This window comes from Triticum urartu, chromosome 2 (genome assembly GCF_003073215.2).
Source record: "Triticum urartu cultivar G1812 chromosome 2, Tu2.1, whole genome shotgun sequence".
NCBI lineage: Eukaryota > Viridiplantae > Streptophyta > Magnoliopsida > Poales > Poaceae > Triticum > Triticum urartu.
In genome coordinates, this window is record NC_053023.1 from 102,192,758 (window position 1) to 102,205,499 (window position 12,742).

The 12,742-nt window shown below is 47.1% G+C and overlaps 1 pseudogene; it reads left to right on the forward strand.

Annotated features, from left to right (window-relative positions):
• Positions 1 to 734: 734 nt before the first annotated feature.
• LOC125541919 lies at positions 735 to 873 on the forward strand (annotated as a pseudogene).
• The last annotated feature ends 11,869 nt before the right edge of the window (positions 874 to 12,742 follow it).

Sequence of the window (12,742 nt, forward strand, 5' to 3'; positions counted from 1 at the left end):
ATATGGTTGTGTACGTATAAAACCGTATATACTCTTGGTGTTGCGTGCGTGGTCAATTTGTAATCTGTAGTTAGGTTTAAGCTTCGATCCTTATCTTGTAGATGGCTAACTTGAGGATCAAGCCTAACCAAGTACCGAATCTTGTAAACCCTAGCCTATGGCTATATATAACACGCAACGCGTCCCTGCTAGGCATACACTTCAAGCCATCTTTCATGGTATTCAGAGTCTATCTCCTCTAAAGCACATCTCTCGTAGCCATGGCATCCTCAAGCTCCGCTGTCGCCGCGCCTGCCCTCATCCCCATAGTCGACCGACTCCATCGCTCCAACTTCCTGGTATGGCGCGCGCAAGCCATGGCAGCCATCCGTGGGGCGCAGCTCGTCTCCTACCTCGATCCAGATCGGGAGCAGCCGGAGCAGAAGCTCCACGACAAGGACGGCAAGCCCACGGACGTGCCCAACCCTGCATGCGACACCGACAAGGCTCGAGATTCTCAGGTGCTGAGTTTCATCTTCAACTCCATCTCAGCTCCTGTTATGGTCCAGGTCGCACACTGTGACACGGCGGCCGAAGCATGGGCCGCCATCAGGGAGATCTTCATCTCCCAAACTCAGGCGCACGTCGTCAACACCAGAATCGCCCTCTCCACCACCAAGAAGGGCAACTCGACGATGTCCGAGTACATCGGGCGCATGAAGGCGCTCGGTGATGAGATGGCCTCGGTGGGCAAGCCACTCACTGACGACGACATGGTGTCCTACATCCTGGCGGGACTCGACTACGACTACGTGTCCTTCGTCTCCACGATCTGCGCTCGCACCCAGCAAATCAAGGTGAGCGAGCTCTACTCGCAGCTGATCAGCTTTGAAAGCAGGCTGGCCATGTTTGAAGGCGGAGGGCAGTCCTCCCACTCCTCTGCCAATGCCGTGTCTCGCGGCGGACGTGGTGGATCCAACCGCGATGGTGGCCGCGGTGGCAACGGTGGCCGCAATGGAGGCGGCCGTGGCAATGGAGGCGGCGGACGTGGTCGCGGCGGCGGCCGCGGCAATGGAGGAGGCCGCAACGACTTGCCTGAGGTCTTCTGCCAAATCTGCACCAAGCCGAATCACACGGCATGGAGTGCTATCGTCGTTTTGATGTCTCCTTCAACAAGGAGAAAACTGCAGCAGCCGTCAACACCAACTCCTCCTACGGGGTGGACACGAACTGGTATGTGGACTCAGGTGCAACAGACCACATTACCAGCGAGCTCGACAAGCTCACCGTCCGTGACAAGTACACTGGACACGATCAAGTAAACGTGCCAAACGGTGCAGGTATGAAGATTTCCCATATAGGTCATGCATATGTTCGTACCCCTACTCGTAATCTTCATCTTAAAAATATTCTGCATGTGCCCAAAGCCACTAAAAACTTGATCTTTGCTCATCGTCTAGCCAATGACAATCATGTGTTTCTTGAAACTCATCCTCATTTTTTCTTTGTCAAGGACAAGGCAACAAGGAAAACCCTCCTCCACGGCAGGTGTAGAAACGGGCTCTATCCCCTATCATCAGCTCCAATAAGCTCAGGCAGACATGCACTTGGCGCCACCAAGATATCTCCATCGAGGTGGCACGATCGTTTAGGACATCCATCTTCGGCAATAGTTCAACATGTTCTTAGACACAATCAAATTTCCTTTTCTAGCAAAGAGTTGAATAAAGAGGGAGTGTGTGATGCTTGCCAACAAGGCAAGAGCCATCAACTTCCCTACCCAAATTCTAGTAGTATTTCAAAAGCTCCTTTAGAGCTAGTTTTCTCTGATGTATGGGGGCCTGCCCGAGATTCAATTAATAAGAAAAATTATTATGTGAGTTTCATCGATGATTTCAGCAAATTCACATGGATATATATCCTCAAACATAGATCAGAAGTTTTCAAAGTGTTTCATGAGTTTCAAGCACTAGTTGAACGACGATCGCAAGATTATCACCATGCAAACGGATTGGGGCGGTGAGTATGAGCGCCTCAACTCCTTCTTTCGTCAAGTAGGGATCACACATCACGTATCATGCCCACATGCCCATCAACAGAATGGGTCAGCCGAGAGAAAACATAGGCACATTGTGGACGAGGGTCTCTCACTTTTAGCTCATGCTTCCATGCCCTTAAAATTTTGGGACGAGGCTTTTCTAGCTGCCACCTATCTTATCAATCGTACTCCTAGCAAGGTGATTAATCTTGACACTCCTCTGGAAAAATTGTTTCATGAAAAACCCAACTACCATGCCCTGCGCACCTTTGGTTGTGCATGTTGGCCAAATCTCCGACCCTTTCATGCTAAGAAGCTCGAGTTTCGTTCAAAACAATGTGTTTTCCTTGGCTATAGCAATCTCCATAAAGGGTTCAACTGTCTCGATGTCAAAGAAGGACGTGTCTATATCTCTCGAGATGTTATCTTTGACGAAACTATTTTTCCATTTGCCTCACTACATCCAAATGCCGGCGTTCCTCTTCGTTCCGAAGTTCTTCTTCTTGCAGAAACTGCTCCATCCGAACCTCTTGATCATGGGGGCGAACAGACAGCTGATTTTTCGGTTAATCTTCATAAAAATCCTGTTGTAAATTTTGGTGGAAATCCTGTTTTTGGCTATGATTTTATGCAGCAGACAGGCGTGGAACACGATGCAGATTCAGGTGCTGCGCCGGATCCAGCAGGCGGCGATCCCGGGGAAGATCCTCCCTCGCCTGCCGCGCCAGACGGCGGGATTCGCACCGCATCAGCCTCGGGAGCGGGCGATCCAGCGTCGCCACGACGCGTGTCCCCTCGCGGGCCCGCGGGCACAGGCGCTGTCACGCACTCAGGGTCAGGTGGACCCACAAGCACCGAGGCGCCGCTCTCCACACGCCAAGTGGTGCGTTCCCCTCGGCATGGTGACGCGGACCAATCAGGCGCGTCGTAGGTGGGCGACAACATCCGTCTTGGATCTGCTACAATCAAGGTCCGACTATGGAACCAAAATAAAAGAAGACTACCCCAAATACTACACAGATCCCCGATCGACCCCAACTGGGCTCCACTACTGATCAACTAGAACGAAACAACACAAAGGACAAGATCTTCATCGAGCTCCCCCTTGAGCTTGGTTGCGTCACCTGCTCGGTAACATCGGCACCTGCAAACTGGTTTTGGAAGTATCTATGAGTCACGGGGACTCAGCAATCTCGCACCCTCGCGATCAAAACTATTTAAGCTTATAGGAAGGGTAAAAGGTATGAGGTGGAGCTGCAGCAAGCGACTAGCATATATGGTGGCTAACATACGCAAATGAGAGCGAGAAGAGAAGGCAAAGCACGTTCGATAAAAGTATGATCAAGAAGTGATCCTAGAACAACCTACGTCAAGCATAACTCCAACACCGTGTTCACTTCCCGGACTTCGCCGGAAAGAGACCATCAGGGTTACACACGCGGTTGATGTATTTTAATTAAGGTCAACTTCAGGTTTTCTAAATCGGACATTAACAAATTCCCATCTGCCCATAACCGCGGGCACGGCTTTCGAAAGTTTAAATCCCTGCAGGGGAGTCCCAACCTAGCCCATGAAAAGCTCTCATGGTCAACGAAGGATATACCTTCTCCCGAGACATTCCAATCAGACTCGGTATCCCGGTTCTACAAGACAACTTCGACAAGTTAAAACAAATCCAGCAACACCGCCCGAATGTGCCGACAAATCCCGATAGGAGCTGCACCTATCTTGTTCTCAGGGCACACTCAGATGAGACTAGCTACGAGTAAAACCAACCCTCAAGTTTCCCTGAGGTGGCCCCGCAGGCAGCTCAGTTCGAACCAACACTCAGAGGAGCACTGGCCCGGGGGGTTAAAATAAAGATGATCCTTGAGTCCGTGAAACCCAAGGGGAAAAGAGGCTAGGTGGCGAATGGTAAAACCAATGTTGGGCATTGCTGGAGGAGTTTTATTCAAGGCGAACTGTCAAGGGGTTCCCATTATTACCCAACCGCGTAAGGAACGCAAAATCCAGGAACATAACACCGATATGACGGAAACTAGGGCGGCAAGAGTGGAACAAAACACTAGGCAAAAGGCCGAGCCTTCCATCCTTTACCAAGTATATAGATGCATTAATTAAATAAGAGATATTGTGATATCCCAACAAGTAAACATGTTTCAACAAGGAACAACATCTCCATGTTCCAACAAGGAACAAACTTCATCTTCACCTGCAACTAACAACGCTATAAGAGGGGCTGAGCAAAGCGGTAACATAGCCAAACAACGGTTTGCTAGGACAAGGTGGGTTAGAGTCTTGGTTTAACAATATGGGAGGCATGATAAGCAAGTGGTAGGTATCACAGCATAGGCATAGCAAAAGAGCGAGCAACTAGCAAGCAAAGATAGAAGTGATTTCGAGGGTATGATCATCTTGCCTGAAATCCCACAAGGAAGAAGAACGAGTCCATGAAGAAGACAAACGGACGTACACGAACGGGTCCTCACAAACGCGACGTTATCGGAAACAACCCGAAGAAGCACACCGGAAAGAAGCAAACAACATAGTAAACAACCACCACATAGACATGGCATGATGCACAAATAAGTATGATGCATGTCCGGTTTAAAGAGGGCATGGCATGGCAAAGTGCACAAGCAATCCTACAAATTAAGTGGAGCTCAATATGCATCGGGATGCATATTGACAAAACACCACATTCCATTATTTAGTTCTCTCTCGTTTATGTACTCAACAATATTAAATGTTGTTAAACATGGCAAGAGGGTGAAGCAAAGTAAAACTACCTATCTAGTCAAGTTTAAATGAGGCCGGAAGTAACGAACAACAATTCCGGTAAAACCCCATGAGCATATTATAGATTTGGTACTGTTCTGCCCTAAGCCATATTTTAGAGTTGTTAAACATGCAAGATGATTTCACCATGTTAAACTAGGCAAAATTCTACCCCATTAACATATAAAGTTTATTAAAATCCGTGTTACGGTTATTTAGTTATGAAATAAATCATTTTAGCAAGTAATTTAAGCAAATTTAAACAAACAACATTTTAAACATAGATGAAAGTTGCATATTATTAAACTAGATGATAATCTAAGCAAGTTTCATATTAAGTTTGTTTTAATCCGATGCACAGTTGGAGAGTTATAAAATGCATGATGTCTAGGGATTTTTCTTCAAAACTGGTCTCCTCTGGAAAAATAGACAAAATCGCAGCAACAGGAAAAAGCATATTGGGCCGAATCTGGATCTGGGTGAGGGTTGCTCACTTTGGGCCAAGCCCAGGTCGGATCTGGAGGGAAAGCAAGCTGGGCCTGCTCTGTGGGCTGCAGGAAAGAGGTGGCCATGGGCCGGTCACAGCTGGATCGAACGAGGGGGTGCAGGGGCCGCGGTCAACGCGCTCGCTCCTGGACAGGACGAGAAGCAGGGCACGAGCGGGCATCCTCTGTAGTCTGCACGACAGGAAGCAGAGCCGTGGCGGCACGGCTGCTCGCCGGAGACGAAGGAAGGGAGGCGGAGATGGCGGGGCTGGACGGAGGGGGGCGGACGCAGGTGAAGGAGCTCCAGGCAGAGATGGTTCCATGGGGCGGCGGCGTCCTTGTTCATCCCTGAGAGAGAGAGAGCGCGCGATTGAGAGAGAGGAAAACAGAGGAGGACCGGAGGACAAAGAGGAAGGGCCGGCGACCTGCCTGGCTCCGGCGAGGTTGGGGAGGTCCGGCGCGTGAGGAACGGTGCGGGGAAGGAAGGCCGGGTGCGGGTCCAAGGCGCGGCAATAGGCGATGCAAGGGAGTCGACTCGGGCGCTGGTCGCTGGGCGTCCTTGTCCTCGAAGCAGCGGGTCAACACAGGCGGCACTCACAGAGGCAAAGCTCGAGCGCGAGCTCGCAGTCAACGGGAAGATGGCGCAAAGAAGGGCTCCGGTGGAGCGGGGATTTGGCGAAGGCAGCGGCGAGGAGAAGACTCCGACGAGGTTGAACTCCGGTGGTGGGACGAACTTGGCAGGGCGACGGCTCTCTGGTGGCCGATGGCTCATGGCGTCGCTATGGGGCTCGATTTCCTGCGAAGAAGAGGGCAAGGGCAGAGCTTAGAGGGAGAGACACGGGAAGAAATCAAAGAGGAGGGCTGACGGAAAGAGCAGGGACGGCGAGGACGGCCTGCTGGTTGCTGCTGCTCGCCGGCAGCGGCTGGGTCGACGCTGTGGGTCGAGGTGCTGTAGTGCGAGGTGTCCGGCGAGGAGGCAGGAGGGCCAAGCCGTGGAGGCCTCGGGCGGCTGCAGGGGCTCGGGCTCCTTGATCCAGATCGAGGCGAGGAGGGGCTATGCTCTGGATTGGCTGGTGTTTGAAAGAGAGAGGAATTTTGGATCAGGGAGAATACTACTGGTTCAGTGTGGAACCCGAGGAAGAGAGTGGCGGCGGGGGGATGGATCCCTAGAAATTTGGGATCTGGTCTAGGGTTAGACTAGCTATATATAGTAGATGGGTTTGACTAGGGGCTATCTCGTCCCTCCGATTGTAATCGGACAGACGGAAAAAAAAGTTAGGGAGCCCAATTAACAAAATGGAGACGTTTTGTAGATGTTTGGGGATGATCCGGACACAGCGGTAGCAACAGCCCGGATCGGGTCCGGGACAACTTTCGGACGCGCGCGCGAGGAGGGCCGCGGGCATAACCGAGAGAGGGGTAGGCATGGGCCTAGGAGGACTGTGGAGAGCGGTTTGGACTGAGAGAAGAGGGGAGAGAGAGACCCGGCGACTGTTTCCGAAGACCGAAAACGTGCGATGTTAGACCGGCTATAATGCCGCTATAGTTTAACGTTTGGGCTATCAAACGAACTCCGAATGTGATGAAACTTGGCAGGCGGCCTACCTACAACATAACAAGACCACACGCCAACTCTCAATCCATTCTGAGACCATTTTCCGGCCACTTATAAAATAATATTTCAGACGTGCCGCGGGCGCGTGCAAGTGTGGCTGGGCTCAGAACAGACAACAGAAGGAACTGGGGGAACCCGGACGGATGCAGGTTTTGAAAACATGATGATGCAATGCACATGATGACATGATATGCAATGCATGACACGCAAGCAATGACAACACAACAACAACGAATAACTGGAAGACACCTGGCACATTGGTCTCGGGGTGTCACAACACTCCACCACTACGAGAGGATCTCGTCCCGAGATCTAGAATGGCACCGAAGGGAAAAACGGAAGAGAAAGAGAAGAGGTAAAACTAAGTTGCTTCTTTGACAGACGAGTGAGACCAAAGAACCTTGAAAAGGTTAAGCCATTTCGAGAAAAGAATACAACGGAGATGAAAAATTTGAAAACACTCCGTTAGAAAAGAGGGACACGGAAGAACAAAGTTGAAAGCACTCCGGTAGGGAAGAATTATAAGGAAGAACAAATTCGGACATCACTCCGGTTGAAAAGAGATGCAAGGCTTGATAAGGCGAAAAGAACTTGAGCAAAGGGGCACAATACTCCGGTTAAAACAAGATAGGGAAGGAATAAGAATGATATAATTTGGACAGCACTGCGCCTGTAAATGTAAGGAATTAAACTTGACAAGATGAGAGGATACTTGAAAAGAGGACATGACACTCCGGTTAAAAGGATAAGCACGAAAAGAACATGATATTTGAGAAAATGAGATGATGGGTGAATATAGCAGCAATACAAAGCCTCTGGAAGAAATGAAAGAATGCAAAGAAAAGAATGGTGAAGAAAAACAACATGTTCTACCTCAAACGAATTTGAGAGAGCATCCTTAAAAAAGAAGGATTGAACAGAGTTGTTGGGAAATCAACAACGAAAAGAAGAGGCTTGTTGAGGCTTATGGAAAACATCTCAAGATTATGAGGTGAAATTCTTCCGCTAATGGAAACAATAGATTGGATTGATATGAACAAGACGAGAAACTTATTTCACTGGGAGGATAGATGAAGAACTTGGGTCATTTGTGAGCACCATAAATAGCAAACGATCCTTAGGGAAAGCTTTATGTGAAATATAACCCAATATAACTCCAATGAAGAGATTGATGGATTTAAAATACCTCATTCTTAACAACCTGTGAATCATGAAACATGAACTCAAATTATCAAGAATAACATAATACCACCTCCAATGATACGGATGAAAGAATTGCACTCCGGATTGCAAGATGGAGAAATACTTGAGCTCCTCTGAAAAGAATCTCAATGAACACTTAGAGAAGGAATTAAATCCTTAAAGAACCATCATGTAGAGCCTCCATGAAGAACTCCGGTAACAAAAGGATGACGAGAAGAAAGGGAAGTTGAAAACACAAGGTGAAACCTTGTAATGCTTTAGATGTATCTCCGAGATGATATAATTGCGAGAGCTTGGAACTCCGGAAAAGAAAGACGAGCACTTGAAACCAAGAATTTGATGAGCCTCCAGAATAGGGAATTGAGTTCACTCGGTGAAACAAGAATAAGAATTACATTATGCTTATCCTTCACCAATTAAATTGATGACAAACAACGGATTTGACATATTACTTATTCTCGTGGAAAGTATTAAAGAGAGGTATAGCGCAAACTTGAGAAGGTCTTCAACGAATCATCGGTCGGGATTGGAAAGAACGAATGAATTGATACGGAAGAGAAATCTTGAATGAACCACCGTAAGAATTGAACAACAAATGAAGTAAAAGGAAGAAACACCGATAAGAATTGGAAAAGAACGAATAAAACGTGAAGAAACACCGGGAAGGATTAGCAAATGAATGAAGATGCTTGAGAGAATTTAGATACAAGTGAACGAATAAATCACGGACTGATTAGAGATCACTTGAACGATGCACCGGTAAGATTGGAGAATGATAACTGCCAGCTGAGAATGAATAAACCTGAATTGAAGGACTCCGGATAAACAAACTGAGAAGACTCTTGAATTGCTCCGGAAGGGTGAAAAGAATTCTCGCCATGAATCTTGGAGGGAATGGAGCAAGATATGGAGGACAATTCTTCTTCGGTCTTCCAAACTGAGAATGCCGATGAGAAATACCATCATGACTTATTTAGGCACTCCGGAAGAATCAAAACGAAGAGGTTGAGCCAACGATGAAAAGAATTTGAAAGATCTTGGAGAAACCCTCTGACTGATGAAAATTCATTCTTACGTCACACTTCGAAAAGAAATTTGGATAGCTCCGAGAAAATAAGAAGAGTTAGGTAAGATCCTGGAAAAAGACTTGTGGGTTAGGGCCCATTCAAAAGAAACACCGTTTAACAATTTAAAAGAGAGAATGCACCGGTTGAATTAAAAGGCTTGAATGAGATAACAACCTCGAAAGATCTTGAACGAATGCAGAGTGGAAACACGAATCTTCGAGATATGTTTAGCACTCCGGAATAATAAATAGCGAGAAGTGAATGAATATTAGGTGCACTGGCATGAGAAGGTATTTGAAACTAGGAAAAAGGGATATGAGATCAACACTGAAAGCTTGATTTGAAACCACCGGAGATGAAAAGAATGAAGAATGACAAACTTGAAGCTCAATTTGAATCTTCATGAGAATCACCAGATAAGAACATTGACGGAAAAGGAATGGAGAGGCTTCACAACAATAAAATGATACTTGAATAAGAAATCTGGTTCCTTGAAGAAAAGGGTGGGCGGGAGGGAAAACAAAGGCAACTTGTAGACGGATGAAACAAACACCGTTCAGAAGAAACTGATACTTGATCTTGCGGATGTTGAAATGATCGGATCCACTTGAAGAGAAGCACGCCGGTTAAAAAGGATTGACAAAAACAATCTTGATGATCAAGAAGGATTGGTATTCACATCGGAGTATGAGAACACCATTTGGGGAAGGTATGGAATCAACATTTGACTTCGAAGCAACTTGAATACCACAACTGAAAAACAAAAACAAAGGATTGGCTTGCAAAATAAGCCGGAACAAACATATGATAGAGATTTCGTCCGAAGTTTTCGTGGTGGGGCCTACACGGGCTTGATCATACATCACCATCATGTACAAGGCAGTGCACATGACATACGAAGCGTCCCCGAGTCGGCATAGCCAAGGACTCTTTAAGACACAACGAGACCACTGTAAAACCAACCGTGGATAGGCGGACCACTAGACGTCAAACCCCAATTTCGTATCATACATCTGTCGGAAAGATATCCTAAGAGCTACTTGAATTCCCACCTATAAACTCCCAAAATTTTCCCAGTTATGCAATCAGGTGTTGGGGATACAGGGGAAGCATAATATCTCACCCAAACTAACAAATCCTACATCCAGCTGTATCCATCCTTCAACACATAACCAAGAAACCTTCGGAAATCGTCTACCTCAACCTTCGAAAAGCATCCGTTATACGAGTTATGGCAATACTCCCGAACTCCCGCCCCAGTACTGGGTGGCGTCGAGGTTATCTCACCAACAACTGCATAAAAGAGATTTTCGATGTCGGCGAAACTAAACTCAGGTATTCCAGAACTGCAACGATAAAATTGTGATGACAACACCTCGGAGCTAAACTCCTCGGGACACTGCCACAACCCCTAAATGACAGGAGGCACCAAGAACAATGTTGTCGTCACAAATCGATCGGAACGATTCCAAGATATCCTAAATTTTTTTTTTGTGAAAATTTGAGAAGAGAAGAGTCAAAACTCTACGTCAGGATGTCTCACCAGAGCGACGAAGGGACCGAGGAGTAAAAAGAATTCCTAACTCTCCGATATATATAATCCTAAATGACTCAAAACATTTTTTTCTAAAGTCAACAACGACAGCTAATTTGATCAAGCAGTGGGGGCTCCTAAGGTCGGGGAAGGCTCTGATTACCAACTTGTAACGCCCTCGATGCGGCTATATCTCCCACGTGTTGGAGCACGACTTAGAGGCATAGCTGCATTGAAAGTAATGTCGCAAGTGAGGTAATCTTCACACAACCCATGTAATACATAAGGGAAAGAGATACATAGTTGGCTTACAATCGCCACTTCACACAATTACATGAATAAAGCATTACATCAACTAGATACAATCAAGGTCCGATTACGGAACCAAAATAAAAGAAGACTACCCCAAATGCTACACAGATCCCCGATCGACCCCAACTGGGCTCCACTACTGATCAACTAGAACGAAACAACACAAAGGACAAGATCTTCATTGAGCTCCTCCTTGAGCTTGGTTGTGTCACCTGCTCGATAACATCGACACCTGCAAACTGGTTTTGGAAGTATCTGTGAGTCACGGGGACTCAGCAATCTCGCACCCTCGCGATCAAAACTATTTAAGCTTATAGGAAGGGTAAAAGGTATGAGGTGGAGCTGCAGCAAGCGACTAGCATATATGGTGGCTAACATACGCAAATGAGAGCGAGAAGAGAAGGCAAAGCACGTTCGATAAAAGTATGATCAAGAAGTGATCCTAGAACAACCTACGTCAAGCATAACTCCAACACCGTGTTCACTTCCCGGACTTCGCCGGAAAGAGACCATCAGGGTTACACACGCGGTTGATGTATTTTAATTAAGGTCAACTTCAGGTTTTCTAAATCGGACATTAACAAATTCCCATCTGCCCATAACCGCGGGCACGGCTTTCGAAAGTTCAAATCCCTGCAGGGGAGTCCCAACTTAGCCCATGACAATGTCTCACGGTCAACGAAGTATATACCTTCTCCCGAGACATTCCGATCAGAATCGGTATCCCGGTTCTACAAGACAACTTCGACAAGTTAAAACAAATCCAGCAACACCGCCCGAATGTGCCGACAAATCCCGATAGGAGCTGCACCTATCTCGTTCTCAGGGCACACTCAGATGAGACTAGCTACGAGTAAAACCAACCCTCAAGTTTCCCTGAGGTGGCCCCGCAGGCAGCTCAGTTCGGACCAACACTCAGAGGAGCACTGGCCCGGGGGGTTAAAATAAAGATGACCCTTGAGTCCGCGAAACCCAAGGGAAAAAGAGGCTAGCTGGCGAATGGTAAAACCAATGTTGGGCATTGCTGGAGGAGTTTTATTCAAGGCGAACTGTCAAGGGGTTCCCATTATTACCCAACCGCATAAGGAACGCAAAATCCGGGAACATAACACTGATATGACGGAAACTAGGGCGGCAAGAGTGGAACAAAACACTAGGCAAAAGGCCGAGCCTACCACCCTTTACCAAGTATGTAGATGCATTAATTAAATAAGAGATATTGTGATATCCCAACAAGTAAACATGTTTCAACAAGGAACAACATCTCCATGTTCCAACAAGGAACAAACTTCATCTTCACCTGCAACTAACAACACTATAAGAGGGGCTGAGCAAATCGGTAACATAGCCAAACAACGGTTTGCTAGGACAAGGTGGGTTAGAGGCTTGGTTTAACAATATGGGAGGCATGATAAGCAAGTGGTAGGTATCGCAGCATAGGCATAGCAAAAGAGCGAGCAACTAGCAAGCAAAGATAGAAGTGATTTCGAGGGTATGATCATCTTGCCTGAAATCCCGCAAGGAAGAAGAACGAGTCCATGAAGAAGACAAACGGATGTAGACGAACGGGTCCCCACAAACGCGACGTTATCGAAAACAATCCGAAGAAGCACACCGGAAAGAAGCAAACAACATAGTAAACAACCACCACATAGACATGGCATGATGCACAAACAAGTATGATGCATGTCCAGTTTAAAGAGGGCATGGCATGGCAAAGTGCACAAGCAA